This window comes from Lathyrus oleraceus, chromosome 6 (genome assembly GCF_024323335.1).
Source record: "Lathyrus oleraceus cultivar Zhongwan6 chromosome 6, CAAS_Psat_ZW6_1.0, whole genome shotgun sequence".
NCBI lineage: Eukaryota > Viridiplantae > Streptophyta > Magnoliopsida > Fabales > Fabaceae > Lathyrus > Lathyrus oleraceus.
The window spans coordinates 372,624,185-372,648,920 of NC_066584.1; the positions used below are offsets into that span (position 1 = coordinate 372,624,185).

General features: G+C 32.5%; 1 long non-coding RNA gene and 1 pseudogene across 1 annotated transcript; one reads left to right on the forward strand and one right to left on the reverse strand.

Annotated features, from left to right (window-relative positions):
* The first annotated feature begins 900 nt into the window (after positions 1 to 900).
* On the forward strand, positions 901 to 3,963 carry LOC127095709 (uncharacterized; annotated as a pseudogene).
* A 14,841-nt stretch (positions 3,964 to 18,804) lies between these two features.
* Positions 18,805 to 21,450, reverse strand: LOC127090967 (uncharacterized). The gene is made up of 2 exons (XR_007791836.1): positions 20,779 to 21,450; positions 18,805 to 19,104 (listed from the first exon to the last, which is right to left on the reverse strand). It is a non-coding gene; the product is annotated as an uncharacterized LOC127090967 (long non-coding RNA).
* Between the last annotated feature and the right edge of the window lie 3,286 nt (positions 21,451 to 24,736).

The window sequence follows — 24,736 nt, forward strand, 5'->3', positions numbered from 1 at the left end:
TCTTCATCATCACTGTGTCAACCAATTTTAGATTTTCTTCTTCTGAATCTTTCCAATTATCCAAGCCTGTCTTGAAGGTGAAGAAACAAATAAAGCAATCACGAGATCCCCTGTATTGATTCTATTTGTTTTAAACTCTTGTTAATTTCCCTTTTTAGATCCCCTACCCTCGTGTAACTATCATATTCACTATGAATTTTTCTTTCCATTCATCCCATATACATCATGTTTGCATTTAAAGATCACATGAACCCTACGTTCTTGGATATAGTCATAAATGTTTTTAATTCCATTCTTGATAATTTCGTAACTCGAGTTTTAAGAAGCTTATTTTAAGGCTATGTATTCTAAATGATTAGTTTGTATTTCAATAAAAAAATTTGTCTTTTTGAAAAGATACAAACACATATAACCTTATATATATATATATATATATATTATATATATATATATATATATATATATATATATATAATATATATATATATATATATATATATATATATATATATATATATACTGCACATCTAATATGATGATACAAGGGTGAACCTGCAAGGTTAGCACTCCAACGACCAAGTCAGTTAGAAAATCAAAGTGGTGTGAGAGTGGAAATGAATTTGAATACTTGATAATGACATACTTTTCTCTATATATGTTTGGAGCGGTTAAAACATTTTGCAAGGGACGCGATGCGCAATGCAGACAATCATCCGATTAATTTAGATGGTGGGTGATGAATCAGAGAGTGAAGCTATATATTTTAGGTGAGAGGGAGCATCTGTTTCTCCCATTTGCTTCCTTAACTCTTGCCTATGGACCTTTCACCTTGGGCCTTTTGGATAGTCTAAATAGTTCCCCCCAACCTTTGTCTCTACTCCGCGGGATAAGGATTTTGTCATGTACACTCCTAAATCGGATTCCAATCGAGGTAAGTGAAGAGTTATAATGAGACATCATTGCTGATGTTGAGAACATATGCATTAAATGGTTTTCTTTTTATATATGACATTTTCCAAGAAAGTCTTGATACACGTACCTAACGTGTCAGTAATGTTTTTCTTTTTGTTATGACCAATGATAGTGTATGTATCGCTTCCTAATATAGGAGATCGTGTGGATCGTCACACTAGGGATACACATAAGGACCTTCCAACTTGCCACTTTCCTTCTTTAGCCACTTGTGGAATTCAGGAAACTCTTCTTCTTCTTCTTTTTTGCTTGTAGCTTTCTCACTTGCTGTTAAATTTTCTATGCAAGCCTTTGTTTCAAGTTTATTCGCACCACCTATTTAGTAACAAACACTACGCCAAAAACTGGAATAGACAGCGCACCTTAGAGGGCGCTTTATTACAAAAACGCACTCTAAAGTGAAGCGAAAAAATAAGGAGCGAACAACTGGAATAGACAGCGCACTTTAGAGGGCGCTTTTGTAATAAAGCGCCCTCTAAGGTGAAGCGAAAAAATAAGGAGGAGATAGAGGGACAACAATACAGGGCGCTTTTTAGAAAGCGCCCTCTAAGGTTACCCTTAGAGGGCGCTTTTAAAAAAGCGCTCTATAAGTCCATGTGCATTTCCAGTTTATAAAGCGCTTTTGGAAAGCCTTAGAGAGCGCTTTCATAAGCGCCCTCTTAGGCCCCCTTTAGAGGGCGCTTTTTTTCCACAAGCGCCCTCTAAGGTCCCCTTTAGTAAACATTAAAATTATAGCATACTGCGCGTTTTGTTATTTCACTCTCTGTTATTTTCGTTCTTTTTCACGTTAGGGTTCTCACTGCTACGATTTTCGCTACTTCTAAGGCGTTCTCCTTCCACCTCTGTTAGATCTACGACGTTTCCTCCTTCTATTAATTCGTTGTTAGCTGTTCGATTTTGACACCATATGTATTTTTCTAATCTTCATATTACTTGGTTTCTCTTCTGACGTTCGCTACTGTTCATTTTTGGTTTCATTTTTCTTGGTTCATACATTTATTGAGTATTCTCAACAATAATTATTGTGTTGCAATGCTAGCAATGGAGACTAGGGATTATGGGTTAAATTTCACCAACTGTTCCATTTGTTTCTCGATGTAGAAAAAGTAGGCATTATGGGTTAACATTTGATAATCATAATTTTGTTATTAATCTTTTTGTGCCTCTGACTATATTTCCTCTTTATTTGAATGTATTGTGTGTGTTGGTGGCTGATTTTATGGATATGAAGAGAAACCTGCAGCATCTTGTAAGTAGTAGCTCTAACTTTTGCTGGCCCTTGGTAGAGATTCTCTTTTACTATTAATATTGTTGCCGTTCTCTTTCTTTTTATTAGGTGATCCACATATATTCTCTCCTTCCCTACTATATGAAAGTTTCAGTTACCTTATCCTAAACTCTCAACTTGATTAACATTAATCTGATACTGCAGGTATAAATGAGCTGGAAACTGCATTATCTACGTACAAATCGATTTCTGCTGATGCTCCTGGCCAAATAATTTGGTCTGTGGCTGAAAATTATCGTTTTGAACCCGCCTTAATGAGGTATTTTTGTTTCAGTTTTGACATTTTAACCTATGAATCTGCCTGTCCATTTACGTAGTTTGTTTGGCAGGGCAAGAAGCTAATTGCTGACATTGGCAAAATGATGAGTGTCCAAGTTATTGTAGAAGGATCAATGAACAGTTCAAACCCATACTTTTCAAGTTCTTGGAGACGCAGTTTTACTGTATGTGCTTTGAAATTAAGTTACACATTCAATATTTGTTTTAGTACAGGAGAGTATCTGGCGTAGCTTTGAATCACTTAATCAACTCTACTATTCTGGCATAAAAATGTAGGGGGGAAAATCTACTTTATAATTTAATAATTGAATATGTTTCCTAAATTTACACACTTTATCAAAATAAGGCTGAGATTTCTTTCTCAGATATGAATTCTTTTTAGTTTATTTGACATCGCCGATGGAGTACTACGAACTTCTGGCCTATATTCATTAACACTCATTATGGTTTTCTGTATTTCCTAAATCAGGCTATACTAGCACTGGCTATTTAAAATTCTGAATTTTTTTATTAACTTCCTGTGTTATTAGCATTTTGCATACCAATTTTATCCTGTTTTTCTCAACATTATTTGGTTCCTTATGTGAAGTTATTCATTATTTGGAGAATGGATGCTCAGGAGTATTTGTAATGGTTGTCTCCTCCAGATCCCCCAAGGCATGTGGTAAATGATCCCTCATCTTACAAACACACACGTGCACGCGTGCTACACATCCCAAACAGTAGATATGTTCATTATTCATGCATTTTTCATTCAAGTCTTTAATCATGGCATTAAACACATTATAGATCTTGTGGCGAGTTGTTGGCACGAATGGAACCCTTCAAATTGAGCGAGGATTCCAAGGACAACACGGATACCTGGTATATACTATAGTTATAAGTTACACTATAGGTTTTCAAAAGTAATAGCTTAGGTAGATCTGAACTTCTCCTTCAATATCCACTAAAGTTGCAATTAATTTATTCAAATCACTTTCAGTTATCTTTATTGTTTTCTGACGTTATGATGCTATATAGGTTTCATTATATGATGCTAATGGACAATGCAAAAGCTCATTTTTCCCATTCAGTGGAGTAACTGAAGAATTAAAAGCTTTTTTTAATGATGTTTCTGAAAACACCCTCAAGGTATTAAGATTCCTGCAAAATGCTTCCACAATTCCACCTTCTAATTTTGTAGTTTTGTGTCAAACTCGTAGCATATATTTTTGTTCATTACATTCCTTTCTTATCCTCAATTAAATGTCCATGCTAGTATGAATTCTCTAGTCTAATTTATTTCTATTTTGCAGAAGGGTAGTCAGTTTGTACCCGAGCACCGCCTCTCTTTTGTCGAGGGTGCGAGAGACGTTGCTCTTTTAGAGGCAATGCTTAAATTTGGATCAAGGCAGGGCAAGCAAGTTCAAGTGAAAAAGTTTTGAGGAATATACTAAGTGTAGATAAACAAGCCAGTAGATCAAGGCAGAGAGATCCACGTGATTGGATGAAGTTATAGGATTTGTATGCATTTATTGAAATTATTACTTGTATGAATTGGTTGTATATTTAGAATCTTTAGAAGTTAAACGATTATATATCAGTGGATTGTTGTATATGTATGGATTGTTGTATATAAGGCTTGTTGAATGCAATGTGTGAAAAAGGCTTCAAATTATACAGTTTTAGGTGTACTGCTTCAATATACAGGTTGTCTAAAATAAATAAAAAATATAGCGCTTTTAAAAAAAAAAATTTAAATAACCACCCACTTTAGAGGGCGCTTTCCAAAATAAGCGCCCTCTAAACCCTTTAAATTTCCACTTTAGAGGGCGCTTTCCAGTAAAAGCGCCCTCTAAACCCTTAAAAGTTTCCACTTTAGAGGGCGCTTTCCAGTAAAAGCGCCCTCTAAACCCTTAAAAGTTTCCACTTTAGAGGGCGCTTTCTTTAAAAAGCGCCCTCTAAAGTGGCCCTTAAAGGGCTTAAAGAGCCACTTTAGAGAGCGCTTTCACCAGGAAAAAAAGCGCTGTCTTTACCTATGCCAGCGCCAGATTAGAGGGCGCTTTAAAGCGCTGTTATAGGCCAAAAAAAGCGCTCTCTTTTCCCTTATTTGGCGTAGTGAAATCTCTACCTTTGATTATTTCTAAGGTAATACTCGAGCTTTCCCTCTTCTTATTGTCGCTTCTTTTCTATAGGGTTTTATACGTTCTTTCTTTGTCTTTAATTAATTTCTTCGCCATGGGTGTACTTTAACAAGAAGTGTTGGATTTAAGTTTGAACTTGCTTTAAGTTCCTGACTTAACCTTGTTATTCCTTATGACAAAGTATAATTCTATGTAGGTAGCACCAACCGTGATTCGGAAGGAAAAAGATATATCTCAAAAGATTGGTAGATCAAGAGATGTTAGATATTGTCTCTGCATTTGCTAGCGTGGATGGTCTGGACCATGTTTTTACTGAAGTAAGGTCTTCATCATATCACGAGGTTCTCCCTCCAGATGAAGATAAGAGGATATCCAATAAATATGATGGATGCGTCATTCCCTTTCATGAGTGCATATTCTTTTTCATCGATTTCAAACTTACTTTGAATGACTTTGAGGTAGGCGCCCCAAGCCACTTGGTAATTTCTCATTCCCAACTTCATCTGGTGAGGTAGGAGTACTTCAAGGTATTCCAACATTTGTGTGAGTACAAGAAAAATTCCCGACCTTTGGGATCTTTTTCCATCTCTTCAAGGTTTAACACAATTGAACTCATCATGTGCGAGGTCAAGGCTTGATTTCTCTGAGTCGGGGTAATAGGTCTTTTGAGTCCTATTCAAATTACGTGAGGTATTTTAAGGACTAACACTTCCTAGTTACTCTCCTTAATTAAGAAGCACACACAAAGATATGAAATATAGATGTCAGATTTCCATGTACATGTACATCCATATTTTTCAAGTTCTAGCGACATAATCATTTCCTAACAGAGTCTAGATCTTATATCTATAGGGAGGAAGACTTGTCTAACAAAGAGATGTATCTGAAGAGGTAACTAGTTTATTTCTTTGAGGAGCTTGGTTGTGACAAGGTCATCACCCCTCTTGATGCAACGTCGATGAAACTCCTAAAGCGGTTCATTGAGACTCAACTACTGGTGGATACACTACTATAAATATTAATTCCTATAACAAATCTTTCACATCAGCCAACGAACAACTAAGGTGTAAATCAAAGGCGCGCTACATTTTATTTTATTTTTAAAAAAATACTACCTATTCCCTCGGTGGAGCTGACAACCGAGGGGAAAAGTATTCAGGGGACTCGCCCTCGAATCCTTCACCCCACATTTTATTTATTTTTTAAAAAATACTACCTATTACCTTAGTTGAGCTGAAAATCGAGGGAAATTTTTTTATGGGGTTTTCCTTTACATACATTTTAGTACCTTTCCTTATGACCTATTAACCGAGGGAAAAACTTTTATCCAATTTGATGAAAAATCAAGTAACGAATCTTTGCCATCCATTTATATAGTAACAACGGTCAAAATATTGACAACTCATCAATCCACATGAAACATCATTTATATGCATGAAACCCCCACTAACCAATTAGAACATCAATGCCTTAACGATCCATCTTGGATGCAAAGTGTTGAAAACAAACCTAAAGTAATGAAAAAAAAAGACAATGAAAGCAACATAATGAAGTACAACACCTTTCATTGGGATTGATTGCAAGAGCATGAAAATATTTCAAGGTTTGTTTCTTAATGTAATATCTTTCACTTCTAATTTTTTGTTCAAAATGTTTAATGTTAGTTAGGAAAGTATGAATGTAACTTAGAAATGTTAGTTGTTCTTGTTCTGTTAAGTAAAATGTTTAATGTTTTTATTGTTGAGATTTAATATTTAAAGATTCTATTTATTTTGTTTATTTGTTGTTGTTGTTGTTGTTGTTGTTGTCATTGTTGATATTTAATGTTTAAAGATTTTATTGATCATGTTATTGTTGTTGCTGTTGAGATTTAATATTCAATAATTCTATTTATTTATTTTTTGTTGTTGTTGATGAGGAGGAGGAGGAAGATTCAAAGTCTGTCAACAAATTTGATGTTTTGCAGATTGAAACGAAGAAAATAGGATAAAAACCAAAAAAATGTAAACAAATTATTTTACCTCGGGTATTATTTTCAACTGAGGTAAAAACTAATGCAGCTTTCAAAATCTAAAAAATGTTGTTATTGGGGATCTAACCCCTGACCAGTATAATTTTCCCCTTGATGGAACTTTATTTGAGGGGAAAGTGACAAGTTTTCATGGCACTCTTTGTTACCTCGCCTTTGAAATTGAGGTAAAACCCATTTTCTAACCGACGTAAGAGGTTTTTTTCCGTAGTGATACTAGCACAAAAGAGGTTAGAAATATTATCATTTGTGAGCAGTATAAGCGCCTTTCTTCTTCTTAATGTTTACTTGACTAATTTCTTATATAATATCTTGGTTTTTGATGTTGTGGATAAGATGAAGTGTGACAAAACAATTTTTTGGATGAAGACAAATTCACTGGCTATATCTCTTATAATAGGTGTTCTCAATAATATTTTCACTGAAGTAGCTTCATCATCAAGGGTGTCTTATGGGTCAGTTACTCTGATTACCCCTCCACCGATACAATTGGGAATTCAAAGCTCTTTTGACCGAGTTATGGTGGAGGATAACTCGTGCTCGTCGCAAACCGATGACGGGTCCAACTCTTAGAGTTGAACTCAAAGTTCCCTAAGAAGAAGGATCATTCGCTAGGTGTCCTGGGATACTTGGTCTAAACCTAAGGAGGTTTGTTCCTACATAGAGCTCTACATCGATTTCAAATGCACTGCCCACTTCACTTCTGGAACGCCTCGTACCTCGTACAACTAAGGAGATTCACACCTTTATTCTTACCTTATAAATCAGGATGAAGTTGTTTGTGAAAAGGAGTTGTCAAACCCAATGTATTATACTTGTCGGGCATTAGCCGTCTTGGCCTTTGGTGGTGGAGGGTAATGAGACGTTTTTATGACATTTCACATTCAAAAGGAAAGAGAGGTGCTTTAAGGACATGTCAAAGCTCTCTTTCACCATCGAACGAGTCTGGTATCTGGAGGAGCTTTAGTGGATTTCCTACTTCGTTTTAGATATGGAAGCTATCGTGGACGCTTTTGGGTACCCCGACACCTTGGTTTATAAAGTGAAGTTACTTGTGTGTCACACTCTAAATTTTGCACACCATTTCTTATCAGTATTTCTATTTTGGGTCATTTGTTATGTCTTTTGATTATTCCCAGGTCAATCACTTTTATCTGAGACATGTGCTTTTGACTATGTACTATGCATTTTGTCCTTGGTCCTTGACTGAGTCATTTTGATTCATATGGGTCATTTTGTTTTCATCTGAGTCGCCTAAATGGTTTGCTTTAGTCTGAGTCAAAAGGTCAACCCAGTTGACTAAAACTCAAAAGGGATCATTTTGACATTTCATTCATTTCTTTTTAATTTATTTATTTCTAATATAGTCCTTTTTTATTTATTTTCTTTTATTAATTAATAATTTTTTGTTAATCATTTTTATTTAGTCATTTAGTCATTTTATTTGATTACTATTATTGATCCAGTCTTGTAATTTCTTTTTTAGTTTTATTTTTATTTCGTTTTATCCAAAAAAATATCCAAATATACCAAAACTAGAGCAAATCACACAAAATCAAGTTTTCATTACAAAGAGATTCAATTACATTTGATCTTTCCTGTTTTACACAAACTTATGCCCTAAGTTACAAATCTCAACCAAATCAACCCTAATCTAATCAAAACTTCATAAAACCATATCAATCCAATTGAATGTTTAACCTAGTTTTTTTTACCTATATATACCTAAGAGATTTACAAGTAAAGGGGACGAAAAATCACAGAAAGAAAATCTTTAAGAGCTTGTCTTCATATCAAAGACAAATTCTATTACACCTAAAGCCTCCTTCCACCACCATTACCATTGAACCTCGCACACAGAGAAGAAAAGGGAAGGAGTTAGAGAGGAATAAAAAGAACAAAAGAAAAAAAAGAAAAAGAAAGGAGAGAGTTTACCTTGGGGGAATTTACGACACTCCAGGTTGGTGCCCTTTTTCTTGAATTCTCAATTGTCTCTGAATGTGTTTTTTGTTTTGTTTTTGACATTGAATAGGTTTAATTTTTTTTTTCAATTTGTGTTTGAGATTTGATTTAGGTTATTTGGAATTGATTTAAGGCTGTTTTGGTTGAATCATAATGGATTTAGGGCTTTTGGGGTTTTGGTTCTTGTTGGTTGTTTTTGGTATTTTGAGGTTTGATTCTGGTTTGGGTTGGAGCGATGTATGGATTAAAGGAGGTTTGGTTTGATTTTAAGCAGTTTAGGTGCGTTTTTGGGCATATTTAAGTTTTGGTTGGAGGAAGAATATGAACATTTATCATCTTCACATGAACATGATGAAGATTCACGGTGGTTTCTGGGTTTGTCACGGTGGCTCATGGTAGTTTGATGGTGGATGTTCATGTTTATGGGTAAGTGTTCATCATGTTCATGATGAACAAGATGAAGGTGGTGGTTGGGACAATGGACCTAAGGGTGGCGTTAGAGTTTTGGGTGGTGGCCAGAGTGTTTGGTGGTGGAGAGAGTTAGAGAAATAGAAGAGGATCAAAGAAGAGAGGGAGAAAGAGAGATAAGAGAGAGAAAGAAAATAAGGAAATGAGGAGGATCTGAGAGAGTATGAGTTTAAATACTCTACCTCCTCAGCGTTTATGGCTAACATGTGGCCTCCCCAAGGCTATCTGGTTTCCCATCTCCCTTGATCCTATGTGATCCTTCCCATCATGGGGCTCCCACCCAAGCCTTTGATTCTCAATCAAACGGCTAAGAGAGTTTCACCCAAGATTAAGCATATGCCTCTTAATCAATCTGATGGCCACACTTCCCTCAGTTTAATTTTTTTATTCCTTTGTGCCTCTTAGGGTTTGAGGCTTGAATTTCTTTTATTCATAACCCCTGCAATCCTACTTGCACCCCATGGACTTTATTCATTTTTAGCTTATTTATTTTATTAATTTATTCAATTCATTTACTTTAATTAATTTATTTTAGTTAGTTTATTTTAATTCAAGAACTTAGATTTTTTTTAATATTATTTATAAAATACAAAAAAGGTCAAAATAAAAATACCAAAAAGATTAAAAATAAATTTTATTAAAATGCAAAAATAGTTTATTTCTTTTTAAATTAAATTTTCCTTAAAATACTCTAATTAATTTGGAAGAAATGGGTGAATGCACATTCACATGTTTCCCGAATAATCGAGGCCTTAGCGCACGCTTCGTCAGCACGATCATTTTCATTCCACAAACAATTTTCACAATAAACTTAGGATTAAAAGAGGAATGGATGAATGAATGCTCATTTGTTTCTCGAACAATCAAAGGCTTAGCGTACACTTTGCCTGAATTGATTATTCATCCTCCACACTTAAAATTAATCTCAACTCATCAAATTATATTTTTGCCCTCCCTCGTACAACTAAAACAAAATTTTCATAAAAAAGATAATGTTTGACTCATTTTAACGCGAAATACAAACAAATGCTTTAGCCTCTATAGTGCGAGCATACAGACAGATGTTTAATCGCTCGAATGCAATCTAACACTAGTATCTAAAAACAATCAATACACACATTTTTTTTCCATATAACTACGTACCATTGGATTCCCCATCGCACTTGAGGATACAGAGGAACGAGACTCAACATCTCGTCAGACTTATTAATAAAAAACTAAAATTTTCCCCTTTTGTATTCTTTTAATAAATATAAAAACTACAAACATTTTATGATAAACACTTCACTCAAAACTAATTAGAAGGTTCCCGGTGAGTATACCGAATGTGAGGGGTGTTAATCCCTTCCCCTTGCATAACCGACTCCCAAACTTGAAATTGGTTGTGAAGACCATGTTTTTCTTCCTTCAAGGGTTTTATCGGCGTTTTCCTACAAAAAATAAAAACTTTGGTGGAGACTCTGTAGTTATTTTGAGCATGAGTACGCTCGGGTATTTTTTGCATTGCGACATTGTGCAAGAAATAATGAGGAAGAGTGAAGTTTTGTCCTTCATTCAAGATTCGATTTCAACGACCAATGTCGTTCATGCTGAAAGTAAACTAGGCATTGTGCCCTTATGTTAAGAGGGTAGAAAAACTTGAGGTATCTTTGAAGGAGGTTTAGAAAGGACTTCGAGAGACGCACCTTGAGAATCTTTCTCTGCAAGGAGTACATGAAGTCAGTAGAGGACAATTTCTCTATTGCGCACGATTCTTTTGAAAATACGTTACAACAAGTGGAACATTTCTATCCCACTATGCATATCTCTCAAGAGAAAGTCTACGTCGATCAGATAATGAAGCATGAGAAACTGACCTCCCTTCAGAATTATCCAAAGCTATAGTCCTTGTGTATTTTTTTGCTCGGGTCGATCATGGCCGACATGCCTTTGATGTTTGTACAAATTTCGTAATACTTGTTTTAACAACATATGTTCACTTACTATTTTTTTACATGTTATGGTGTTTATGTTAGATCATGAGTTGTTGCTCTGGGGTAGCTTGTTTCTCGAGGTTATGCTAGAAATTTTATTGTGCGTCGTTGGAAATCGTGCCTAACAAAGGCTCAGTATCATGTTCCTACCTCCAACTGAAGACCTGGTTTGAGGTTGACGTAATGAGGGTTCATCTCGTTTTTTGGAATGACTAGCTGTCAAGAAAGGATGAACCATTTATTCATCATTTTGTGTGTTACTTTATTTATGTGTTGGCATTATGAAAGTTGATTGCTTTAGTCGTACACTTGTAGCGGTGGTGTAGCTCGCCTTGAGATTTTGTTGTGTATAAATTTCAAATAGTGAGTAGGTATTTATCATCGCTAAACAAAACTATTGTAAAGAATCCTAAAATCTGACGTGGATTTTGAAATGAATGTTGAAATTAAATCTGATAAGTGTTTGGGCAATGGAAAAAGATGAATTAAAAACTATTATTTTATTTATTAATTATATTAATTAATATTATAAAATTATTTTTTATTTTAATTAATTGATATATTAAATTTTATATTGTTGGTGTCCATGACTTGTTAGTGCCACATTTAAAGTCACGTGTATAAAAGTGAATGTGAAAAAGAAATTGTAAGGATTGTGAAATAGAGGAACCAAGAAGCTAAATTTTAAAGTAGTAATTTATTTTCTGTGAATTTTCTAAAATAATTTATGTTAGTAATTGTACTAGGTCTTTTTTAATTAACTTTAAGTATCGAGTTCAAACTTAGTCTAATTACTAAGTGATGTTTAATTTTTTAATTTTTTTTTATTAGTTGTCATTCTCTCAATTTAAGGGACTTAAATTTTTTTTTACCATCAGTGATCTTCGTCTATTATAATTCTAATATCTCTTATTCCGAGCAAAAGATATTCCATTTCTTAAAAGATTTACCGTTTATGTGAATAGATAACTAAGTCTAAATTAAATTGCTACAAATATGTTGATAATCGTTTGACATTTTGACTGATGATGACTTGAAAGCAACTTAGATAAGTTAAGGTGAGATTAAAACGAGACATAATGAGAGGAATAAAGAAAGAGATCGATTTCACCGCCCAAAAGGGAAGGTGCTAATGCCTCATCTCATGACCCTTTTTTAAGGTCAAAAGTTTCAAGAACACACATACACGAGAGGTTCATGTTAAAAGTACCCTTTACAAAAGTGCCCCAATTACAATGGAAAGGACAGTGTAAAATAAATTCTTCGTTATCCCATCACTCTACAGCCACAAACAAATATCTATACAATGCAAAATATCACAAAGTCTATTTCCAAAACAAAATATATATATATTAGAAAGTCAATTCCAAATTTTCGTATTGGCTAATCATTACTAAACTGTTTGTGATGTGAGTCTTTTTCATAATCAAGCATATCCTTATAGGGATCCATGATGCTATAGTGTTTTATAAATATATAAATAATAATATCAGAAAAATAAATATTACTCCTACTTATTGAAGTTGTATTGGATTCTCAAATTGATAATATTTTATGTATATATAATTGATAATAAAGTTTCTAAACTCAAACTATTGAACGTAATTGTAGGATTAAAACTTCCATCATTTGAACTAATTTTGAGGATGTGATCTATTCCTATTTTTCATGATATCATGGTCGAGTTATGGATGGTGATGTGAAAATTAGATTCATGCTATTCATAGAGTAAATATTAAAATTGTATTTTGGAATTTTATGCTAGCAAGGTTCTTGGGTAGTTAACTTTTATATATGGGGTTTGATATCTTTATCTTTTTAACTAACTTTTGGAATGAAATTAAAACTCAATTTTTAATTCCAATTTCAAATCATATTCTCAACATTTACACTTTCATTTTTTTTTAAAATTAAAGTGGTTGATTTATAAATGTAATTATTTATGTACATTAATATATAAATATAAATAAATATTACTATTATAAATTAAACTCTAAATAAGTAAATTGAACTTTAGACCAATAATTTATATCTATTTATTAATTGAGTTACTTCATCCAATTTTCTATTTGGAGCTTTCAAAATAAACTAGTCTATATGAGCCTAAGTTTGAAAAATTACAGGATTGAACTCTAAAATTAGAGTAAATATTTTTTAGAATTTTTCAACCTAACCTTAAAAATATAGTACCCATTGAAATCATTCTTATGGATCCGGAAAATCGGTTAGATCCGTTTAATTATATATATATATATATATATATATATATAATATATATATATATATATATATATATATATATATATATATATATATATATATATATATATATATATATATATATATATAATTTCACTCTAAAATAATATGTTAATTGTTTTTATTTCATTATATTTTATCTCTATTATATTCAGTCTTTTTTTTATTAATACTATATACTAATATTTAAATTATATTAATTATTTTGTATTTTTTCATAATTTTATTATATTTTATTAGTTTTTTTTATCTTAAATATTTGAGTATTATTTTATATAATTTAAAAATTATATTAATATATTATAGTATTTAAAAAATATAATATAAAAATATAATTTTTTAATTATATTTATAATAAATATTATGAGATTTTATTTAAATTTATATATGTATAAGTTTATTTAAATTTTTTATTTAAGGCTAAGTATTCTAAAATCTGTAAATAGTCGAATTCGAATAATAATTTTTTAATTCATATTTTAACAAAAAAAAATTAACTCAAAGACCCCTAAGAGCCAAAAAGTTTGTGGCCGGATATCATTATAAAAAAGTTGTCTTAAAATAAATTAATTTTTTTAATTTTCAATTCAATATTCATATTATTTTATTGTATTATCTAATTATTATATTTTTATCACTTTTTGATCAATGTTTTTTAATTTATATTATGTTAAAGTAAACACTGCAATAACATTAAATTAAAAAGGGAATATACCAAAACTCTTTAATAAGTGAAATTTAATACAAACCTATATTATTTCTCTTTTTATTTATACAGTTTCCTTTAATTTAATTGCAATAATCAAATAAATTATTTATTTATTATTTAGGAACTCTTAAATGACATAGGAATAGTCTTTTCTAATTTAACATGTCTTTTGTGCCAACTCAATTTTTTTAAATTTCTTAATGCATCTAATATAATATATTATTATATTAGAATACTGTTGAAATTATAAAAATGTTTTTTAATTTTGGAGATATATAATAGAATACACCCTAAATACACATAATTTAAATCAATAGCTATTTCAAAATTCTGTTTTAAACATTAATAGATATATTTCTAGAATATCTATTTGATTGTTCAAATATTAATATATTTGTTTTTTTAAAATAAAATTTTGTTTTGCTATAACATAAAATTCATTTGGCACGTCATAAAATGATGTATTATGCGTTTGATGACGGATCTTTTCAAAATTTAAAAAATATTTTTAATTTTGTAATGGATGTTTTTTCATTTTATAGGATGTGATAATTTTTTTTATATATTGAAGAGGGCCAAGGCCCCAGAACACCTAAATATATACTGTCCTTCTAATGAAGGTACATTCTATTCTATCCACTACATACAAGTTGTATATTTTCATGACACAATACTCAAAGACTTTATTCGAACTCAATTTTAATCGTGCAATATTATTAAATATTTTTTTAAAAAAATTATCGTCAATTGTAATGCTCAACAAATAAGTTATTTACTAAGTTATTTATTGTGAAATAAAGAGTCTAATCAATACTTTCACTATGGCCCTATGCTTTATCTAGCAATTTGTTAGATAATTGGGATTTACTGATTTTCGTCAATAATATCAAACATTTTAATAAGAAACAAAATTAAGCAAAGAGAAAATTAGTGATTAGAAATACATGGAGCTCCTTTTATTTTTTAATAGAAAAATAGAAGAATAAAACTAACTTTAAAGATAAATTTTCAAATGAAATAAAAGTGTTCTATCTAATCTAATTCACATTTTAAATAATTAAAAAGGAATCCCTCCTTTTAAACTACTTTTATCTTTCCCTTTTTCTTTTATGAAAAACCCAAGAGAAGCATAAATTCTGAATAAAAACTTTACCAAGAAGGCATTACCAATTTTATAAGATGAACATGAGTGTAACACGAATCATTCCCCTCCACGCACGCACATACTTTTAATATGCTTGTGCCAAACCTCTTTATGTGCTTTATCGTGGAAATAGAGAATCAAATATAAAACCCAAAGAAATAGTATATGATTCAAAATTCTTCTTGGACCATATAGGATAGGTAGTTTGTACCGAATTAAAAGTTGAAACAACCCTTCATTCTTTTGGGATGAACATTGCAAGTGCATGAAAACATGACTTATAGGGTTATCATAACCATTCATTGTCAAGTGGGAAACTTTGGAAGATTCTTATTTCTAGAGAACTTTCCTTTAATTGCATGATATTCATAGCCAAGTGAAAGAAACAAATATCAAAATCATAGGGTGTTGAAAACCAAATCAATTTAATTGAAAATCATAAACTAAATTAAATCAAATTGAAATCTTAAAAAATCGAATTTGATTTAGATGTAATTGAACCATTTTTTTAACAAAATCGCGGTTCAATTTGGTTTGCGGTTTGCATTTTGCAAATTAAACAAAACCAAACCAATTTGTAGAATGTTACAACTCAAACTTTATTTATCACATATCCAACAAAAACCCAAAGCTATTATGCATTAACCTTACGAATATTCTCTTATTCACACTTATGAATTTAGTTTCAACCTTCTCAAATCTTTCATAGTAGTATCGCGCATTATTTTCATCTTCTTTGTCATGTACATATCACTTCTTCTAATCTAATCTCTTCTCTCTTATATTTTTTTATTTTTTATCTTTTCATTTTTATTTTATTGTATTCCCTTCCAAATAAGTTTTTATCGCACATTTCTTCTCTAATCTCGCATCTAAAATGTTCTTTCTTTTCATCTTCTCCAATCTCTCCATTCTTCCGTTTTTTCTTTTTTATTATAATATTATAATATTTTTTATGCTACTATTTTATGTATTTTATTTCACTTTTGTCTAATCTTATTTGGGTATTGTAATGGTAAATTTTTTGAAATTAAACTATTAATTAACTTAACTCATAAAACAAGAGTCACCACCGCACTTTTATTTTCGTATATTAAATGAGAAGTTTTTATCTAAATATCAAACCATCCTTAAAGATAAGAACTAATTTTTGTGAAGGATCATTACATGTTATAATGAAAGTAATTTGGAAAAAGTGGGTTGGATCTAACTCAATTTTATAAAATTGATTTATAAAGTGAAATTTGGTCTTACTTATAAACACATTTTTAAGTTTTACCACATCTTATTTGAGACTCTCGATACACACTCCTCTGATATAAGATTGAACATCTAAAGCTTGACTTTTCAATAGTTTTGATATTTTGTGGTCCAACAAATATTGAATAGACTTTGATATCATTTTAGATTTTAGATTATATTAACTCAACCTAGTTAATTAGACTTGTAAAATGAGTACCGCATTTCCCCACTTATGAACACATTACCAAATCTATTTTATTTAATGTGAAAATTCATGTGCATCTTTCATGTTCAAAAGTGAATATCTAGAGAGTGATCTGAGTGGTTCAATAGCTTAAATCTGACGATAGGTTCTCCAATCAATTTTGAATATAGTTTGATATCATCTTAAATTATGGGTTGAACTTAAATCAATCTTATGTCAACTTATAAGTTGATGACTATTCCACTTATAAATATATTTTTAGGCCTTAAGACTCTTAACATAAAATTATTGAACGATGATGTGAAAAACAAGTTTTAACATTGATTTTTAATGTATACAACTATGTTTTTTTGGCATGACACCAAAAATGACTATTTTATTATATGAATCAAACTCAAGTTAACAACTCAATTTTGAGATTAAATGGTTGATAAATAAATTGATTAATGGTTGGTATTATATGCATTGAATAAGAAATTATAGATGACTAAAATAATAATCTTGATTTTCTCACTTTACTAAATGTTTACGCTTTAAAACAACTAAAGTGTCATATGAAATCGACATACAAGCGGTTTAAGGTTTAGCAGATGATCCCCATCTGAGACGAGGTTAAGAAAGTATAAACACAATTAAACATGAGTTAAACATATCTTTCTTATGTCATGTGTGATCTATCTTGGTCGCCAAGAATCAGTAAAAACACTATAGGGTTGAATAATTGTGGTTTATGGTCACATTCCATGTTTATAATGTTAATATTGGAAGTTGGTGAAGATTGTGAAACCATAGGCCGGGCAAGTTATGCACGCAAGGATGTGGTCAATAAAACACGCCAAGAAGCAGAAGACTTTAAGTCGAATGAAAGATATCACACATCTCAAAATGGAGGGAACAATCATGCACTACATGCGTAAATGGCCAAATGAGTAAGCATTTTATGTAGGTCACGATGTTATGACCAATAAGATAGTTTTCTCTATAAATATCACACTTTATAAATTAATAACATCATCTGATCAATCAACAAACTACTATACACTTTATCTTTTTTTTACTTTTCCTTATTTTTATGAATTTCTTAGTTTAGTTGTTCAACTTTTCATATTTATACTTAATAATCTTTTGTATAGTTAAGGATTCCACAGTGGAGGGAGAGAGTTCCTCCTCAACGTAATCACTTGAAGAAAAAAGGAATCATTGTTGAGAGCTACCATCCAAATCTCAGCTAAACTTTCACACATTGACAATAAATTTGGCATGCTCTATAGGATACTATGATCAATACCACTAGATATTTCAATCACCAGGTCACGACTATGCTTCGAGTATGCACATAGGGTTTGAAAACGACTAATTGTATGTATCAATCGTCACCATCATCTATATAGAGGTCAAGTCAACAACGATCATGTGAACTTTCACATTCAGTGGGTATGCCAATAAATGTTCCTTTTCCCAATGCTTCTAGAGATGTGAGGATTGTTCCACTTGAGGAGTCAATGGTAATTGCTAAGTATTTTATTAGACAACAATTAGACTTGGGGATACATGACATTATGTATTAGTTCTCTCAATAACTTTCTAAAATTGTAAGACACATGATTCATAATAATGTTTAAAAAGGCAGAGAGTTGGAGAGCGAACTAGTTAACTCACTGTCATACCCTAAAATTTGTCATACCTTTTTCATTTTTATCTGGTTTATGATCCTCACTTCATCTTCATATTCACAATGATCTAGGGCATTTGTTTATAATTGCATTTTTCAAATAAATACCATTGATTCAAAAGTCCTTGCTATTTATGCCTACCATTGAGCTAACATTTCTCTATGGGTCAAACTTATGGAAGCTTGATGATACATTTGACATAAGAGGTTTGTCTTTTGGGCTAGGTTTTGTTGGAACCCTAATCTTTGGTATATGCTCTAGGTATGTTGATTACTTCATGGACAATGGATATAGAATACATGCTTCAAGGTTGACCATTCTCTATGGAAATCCTACATGGCTATTTTATTTTGTGGTTCATCTAATTCAAGGATTTGCAACTTGGATTCAAGACAAAGAAATCAAATTCAAGGTTCATTTAAGTCCTAATTCAAATTCATTCTTTGGAAGGGAAACCTCTTTCCTATAACACAAGAAATTCATTTTAAAAGGCCTTTTTATTACAGAAACATTTAAGTCACCTTACAAAAGATCCAAATTACAAAATTGCATACAAAAATTATATTTTGATAAAGTCAACTGTTGACTTTTTGGTCAAATAGTTGACCAAAGTCAACTGATCTAATCTAGACCCTATTCAACTTTTCTTCATTCACAAGATATTCCTCCAAAGCCTTCAAGTGCTTGATGAGTCTTGATGCTACACCAAGTTTCTTCATGACCAATCCATGACATGCCTTGTTCCATGCCTAGTCCACCCTCTTACCATGTGCCATCCCTGCAAATCATACACTTACACAATTAGAAAACACAAGGTCATGATATCATAACCTCAAAGTCTCTTGGCACTACACATACACCTACACAATCAAACAAATCATGTTTCAGACCTCACAACTCATCCATGTTTCATTAACATATTTCAATATATTATTCACTATTACAAATTCATTCCATTGTCCTAAATTCATCTTAATTCCATTAGTTAACCTACTAACTTCCAAGATTCAAACTGAATGTCATAATAGTTTCCACATACAATGAACACACCAGTCCAAATAACAACATCAGTAAATCATTAACAAATACCACTTATTGCCATGCACTATTTGTCATGCTCCATCCAAACAATTGATACATGAACCAATTTACTCTGAATCCACAACAGTTTAAAATTAACAATGAAGCATACCACCACTACTAACATTTAATTCAACTTCCTTTTTTTACAAACTGATGCATACATTACAGCCATACAATCATGCATACATGTGCCTAATTAGAACAAAGCAACCAAGATGAAATACCATTCCAACAATTATTTCCTTTAACTAACAAAGAATTTGTATGATCAATCCATAGTTTCACTCAACTCACAACTTACGCAACAGTTAGAATGGTTAGTAAAGTTAATTGACTGTCTAATTCAAAATAAATTTCCAAACTCAAAACAATTGCCTAGTTTCATTAACAGCTCAATAACACATACTAGTTATCATAGTTTCACATTTATTCAATGATGATTTCCAACAATACCAAACATTTCAATCAAATCTAACTCATTAACTCATAACAGTTTGAATTCACTACATCCTAATCCATTTCAAGCTAACCTACCCCATATATAATGTTAACTTGCTAATAGATCTTTTTTCATTAACATAACAACTATACTAACTTCACTTAACTAACCTAGTTCAAACCAACTATAACCAATTCTTCAATTCATTAACCTAATTCTAGATTAAACTTCACATTCAAACAAATAATCTAACAATCACTAAATGTGTTTTATTCCAATCCATTGACATTTTAATCAGACAATTCCTAGCATTACTAACAACCTAACTAATCACCTATACTCTAACTAACTTTCAAATCCAATTAACACAATAAAATTCAATTCGTATTATGCTAATCACTGACAAAAACTCTAATTCACTAACAATTAAAACTATTTAACTTACAGTCCAACTAATTCCTTACTAACTCAAGCTGTTAACAATTCTTCACTAACTGAAATTCAAACCAACAACTAACACTTAATAGTTCATAATAGAATTGTAACAGGGTCATAACTCCAAACTGATTTTCTCTCTAGTTTCACTAACAGTTAACCGTGCCCTAACTGCTAACTCCCTGCCCGGACCATTGCCCCATTCAGTTACATCACCATCTCTATAAATTCAATCATAATCTTCCATCATCTTCACCATTCACATTCCACAAATCACCAAAAATGACACTCTCTGAACACTCTCAAACACTATGAGATTCCTCTCTAAAACTCTTTATGCACTCTTCCTCTCTACTCCATCAATCTCCTCACACGTATAGGCAATAACCATAATACAAAACAAGAACACAAGGCAATAATCCTACATACTATAACATACAGAGAAGAAGAAGAAGAGGTTTCACATGTGAATTGGAAAATCAGATCAAAGCTTACATGAGGAAGTAGACGACTCTTAGACCGTCTTTTATCAACACTTACACCTTGAAGAACTGTCAGAGTTGCTCCGGCAGGTGAGCTATCCTTCTTCTCATCTTTGATCCGTGTCAAAAGTATTCACTGTGATGTAGCTATTCTGCTAAGGAGCCGAACCCCCAAGGTTTGGGCTCCATTTACCTCATCTTTGTAGTTTAACTTGAGTTTTCTTTCTTAGGGTTCTTGAATACTTTACTTCGATTTGGAATCTTGTGTAGGAAATAGAGGAAATCGTAGTTAGATTGAGAGAAAGGGAGTAAGGACGCATGGATTGAGGTAGGGTTGAAGTCATTTGGACCTCCGCCAGAGGGAATTTCCGACGCGATGAGGTTTGGATCCGGTGAGGTCTTTTTGAGAAGGACTTGAGACATGAAGAATAGCATGAAATGGAACTCTATGATCCCTTTCCTCAACTCTTGGCCACACATTGGGCTTCAAAAGCTCACAATCCCATGAACATTCTTTTCACACCCCACGCCAGCCTCCCACCCCCTCTCTTGAAGCAACAACAAACATATTGGGCTTCTTGCTGAGCCAAATGATGTTGTGCCAACACCATTTCTCCCATGCACCCCTGGACAGTGTTGCACCCCCTTCCTCTAGTTTTTTCATTTATAATACTTTGTGTTTTATTTGTTTTAGCATTTTTTTATATACATCTTAATTAGTACATATTTTTAATACCTTTTTTTACATTTTTACTTTGTCATAAAAAAGACACACTTTGGAAAATAAAGAAAAATAATAATACACTAGGTTTTAATTAGAATTTAAGTAGGATTAATTTTAGAATAATTTTCAATTAGACTTCTAGAAATTGATAAACATGTTAATATTAGATGTTGATTAGTAGTTAATAAGCTAGTTTTAATTTTAGAAGTTAATAGGTGTGTTATCATTTTAATTTCTTTGTGATGTTAGTCTTTAAAAAAGTCTATGTGCTTGTATATCTAGATCACATCCCTGATTGATGAGTTGATCAAAGTCTTCTTTGATCAATTAATCACCTGACATTTATCTTCATCTCCTGTCCAGTCATGTGATCATAAGTCTCTTGATCACTTGATGAGATTAGACCTTTGTACTTCTATCACACTGGATCTTAAGTCTCTCTTCAAGATCAAGACATCATGCAAAACCTTTGAGACTCTGAGTATTCAAGCACAACAAAAAGATTCATCTTTAACACTTGTCAATCAAGAAAGAATTGTGCGCCACGAGCCTTAGGCAACGAAGATGAATGAGAGGGATTATTCATATCCTTGTTTTGAGTATCTTTGGGTACAAGTCGTAGGCCCCAATTATTCAAAGTATTTGCATACGTTCATAGATTTTAGTGATATTCAAATCAAATAACTATCAAGCTCTCTCCCTACAGACAACACTGCAACAATCTTCATCAATAATACTTTTCTCTTTGGACCAAACACACAATATTGTTTGACATCCATACATTCTTTGGGTTAAGCACCTCAAGATAAAACACACATCTCTGAATCAATACCCCCATGCACTGCCCTGTGGAGCCCCATGCTCTAAAAGCGTTCATGCATTGCCTTGTGGAGCCCTGTGCTCTGGAAAACACTTTTATTTTATTTTTCTCTGTAGAGCTCCATGCTCTAGCAACCTTCATGCGTTACCCCGTGGAGCCATGTGATATGGCAACTCTCATGCATTGCCTGCTGGAGTCTTGTGCTCTGACAACCCTCATGCATTTCCCTATGGAGCTCCATGCTCTGGTAGCCCCCTTTCTTGTAGGTCTTGATCTCCCGGATCTAAGCAAAAATCCTACAATTCTGCATTAGCCACACCATCTATTGGTTAACGCCGCACACCCTTTGGTTCAGATACACCTACCTTATGGATTCAAACAACACAACCTTGGTCCAAACAATACTTTCACAACATACAAACAACACTTTCACCACAACACTTTCCTCATTTCACAATTCTCTTTTGTATTTAAAGCAACTCTTTCTTTTTAATTCAATTCAAGTAACTTTTTATTTTTCTTTTACCATATAAATATTTTAAAAATAATTTTCTTTCTTTTCATAAAAGAATCGCTATAATTCGTTCCTTAGCAGTCAGACTAAAAACTTAGAGCATCCGAACAAGGATCAGAATCAGCTAACGTCTACACACTTATAGGATACGATTATAACTATTCTCTAAAATCAACCAACACATCCATATTTTCTACCATGAACTACAAAGCTATGATTTTCTCATTGCACTATAAGAATACGTAGACACGAAGGTTCTAATCCTTGGCGAGCACACTAATTAATAAACTTATTTTTTACCCTTTCGCAAGTAACCTTTAGATAATAACACTCATTCGCGCAAAGAACAACCAAAATGGTTCCCATTAAGTATAACCGATGTGATGGATGTTAATACCTTCCCCTTGCATAACCGACTTTCTTACCCTGTTTATCTTCTCATTGAGTTTTATCGATATTTTTCTTTTCCTTCGGAAATAAATAAAGTTCGGTGACGACTCTGTTGTATTTTTGAGTGTGCGATGCACTCAAATATTTTCCGCAGCTGTTTACCTTGAAAATTGGTAAATAATCGTTGATCTTCCAAAGTTCTAAATTTGGTTGCTCGCAGGATCGACCAGATTGATCCTAGGACATGTGCTAAGTGTTTTGTAAACGTGATAGTAATAAATAATCAAGACTAAACGACAGACCAGAGTTTGAAAGGAAACTAAGGACAAAGGGGACTTGAACGAAAAAGATCTTAAATTGGCGTTTAGAACTAGTAAAGAAAAACGAAGTAAACGACAGGAATTATAAAGGATTTAAAATGGTAAAGTAAGGTTTGCAAGTACCGGAATCTAGAGACTGTAAAGTAAACGTTGAATGTAGGGAAAGGAACGAAAGGATTTTAAAAGTGCAAATGACAAAGTAAAAATAAAGTGTTTGAAAATAAGAAACAAGGAAGTATGTTTCTGGAAAGAAAGTAAAGACAAATTTAGATTGCTTTGAAATAAATAACAATGGTGTAGACAACGTACATTCTGCGTTTTACAATTCTTCTTCACACGTATACTTAGTAAATTTGCAGATTTTGTACACAATTTGACACACACTTTTCTAACACTAAGATCCTATATTTATACTGGATCGAAATAACCGCTTTGATGGTCCTTCAATCACGTCGATACACGTGGCGCCCCGCATTCGTTCGTCCTGCTCCATGTGTGCTTTTGTGGATTCTGACGAAGGCGAAATTCCCTCCTTTATTTAAATTTTGAATCTTTGATCGAAAAAACCGTTTTTTAACCGCTTCTCTAAAGAATTGCTCTGAAATTTCAGCTATGAGTTTGATCTTTATTCAACTAGCCAAGCCGATTCACCTCCAACTGGTCGAATATTACTTTTTGGTCGAAACCAGCTGTGCATATTTTCCAATTTTGGTAATTTAAGGTGGGCGTCGAAAATATGAGCTAACAAATTGCCCCCAAAAAAATGTCATTTTCGACACGCGAGAGAGAAAGACATTTTTTGAGACCTTACTTCGACGCCTTAATGACTGACACTGTGCTAGGTGTCTCAATGTTGGTAAAAACTTTTCAGTTCCTCTACTTGTATGGTGACGTCAGAGTCATCATTGCTTTTCCTACCCACGTCTTTTCAGCCCACAACAGAATATTTTTTGCTCATCACGTTTCCTAGCTTCTAGGAAATCATGGGCTACAACATTAATTGCCATCTTCACTATACTGCCCAAGGGATACACGTGTCCCATTAACCCGTCCACCATTAATGTTGATTTGAAACGTCTTCCACGCAGGCCTATAAAACCCAATTACTTACCCATTTCAAAACTTTCTCACATTCTCTGAATCTTCAAGAATTTAAACTCTCATCTCTTCAAATATTTTCTAACTGAACCCAGATTTTGTCTT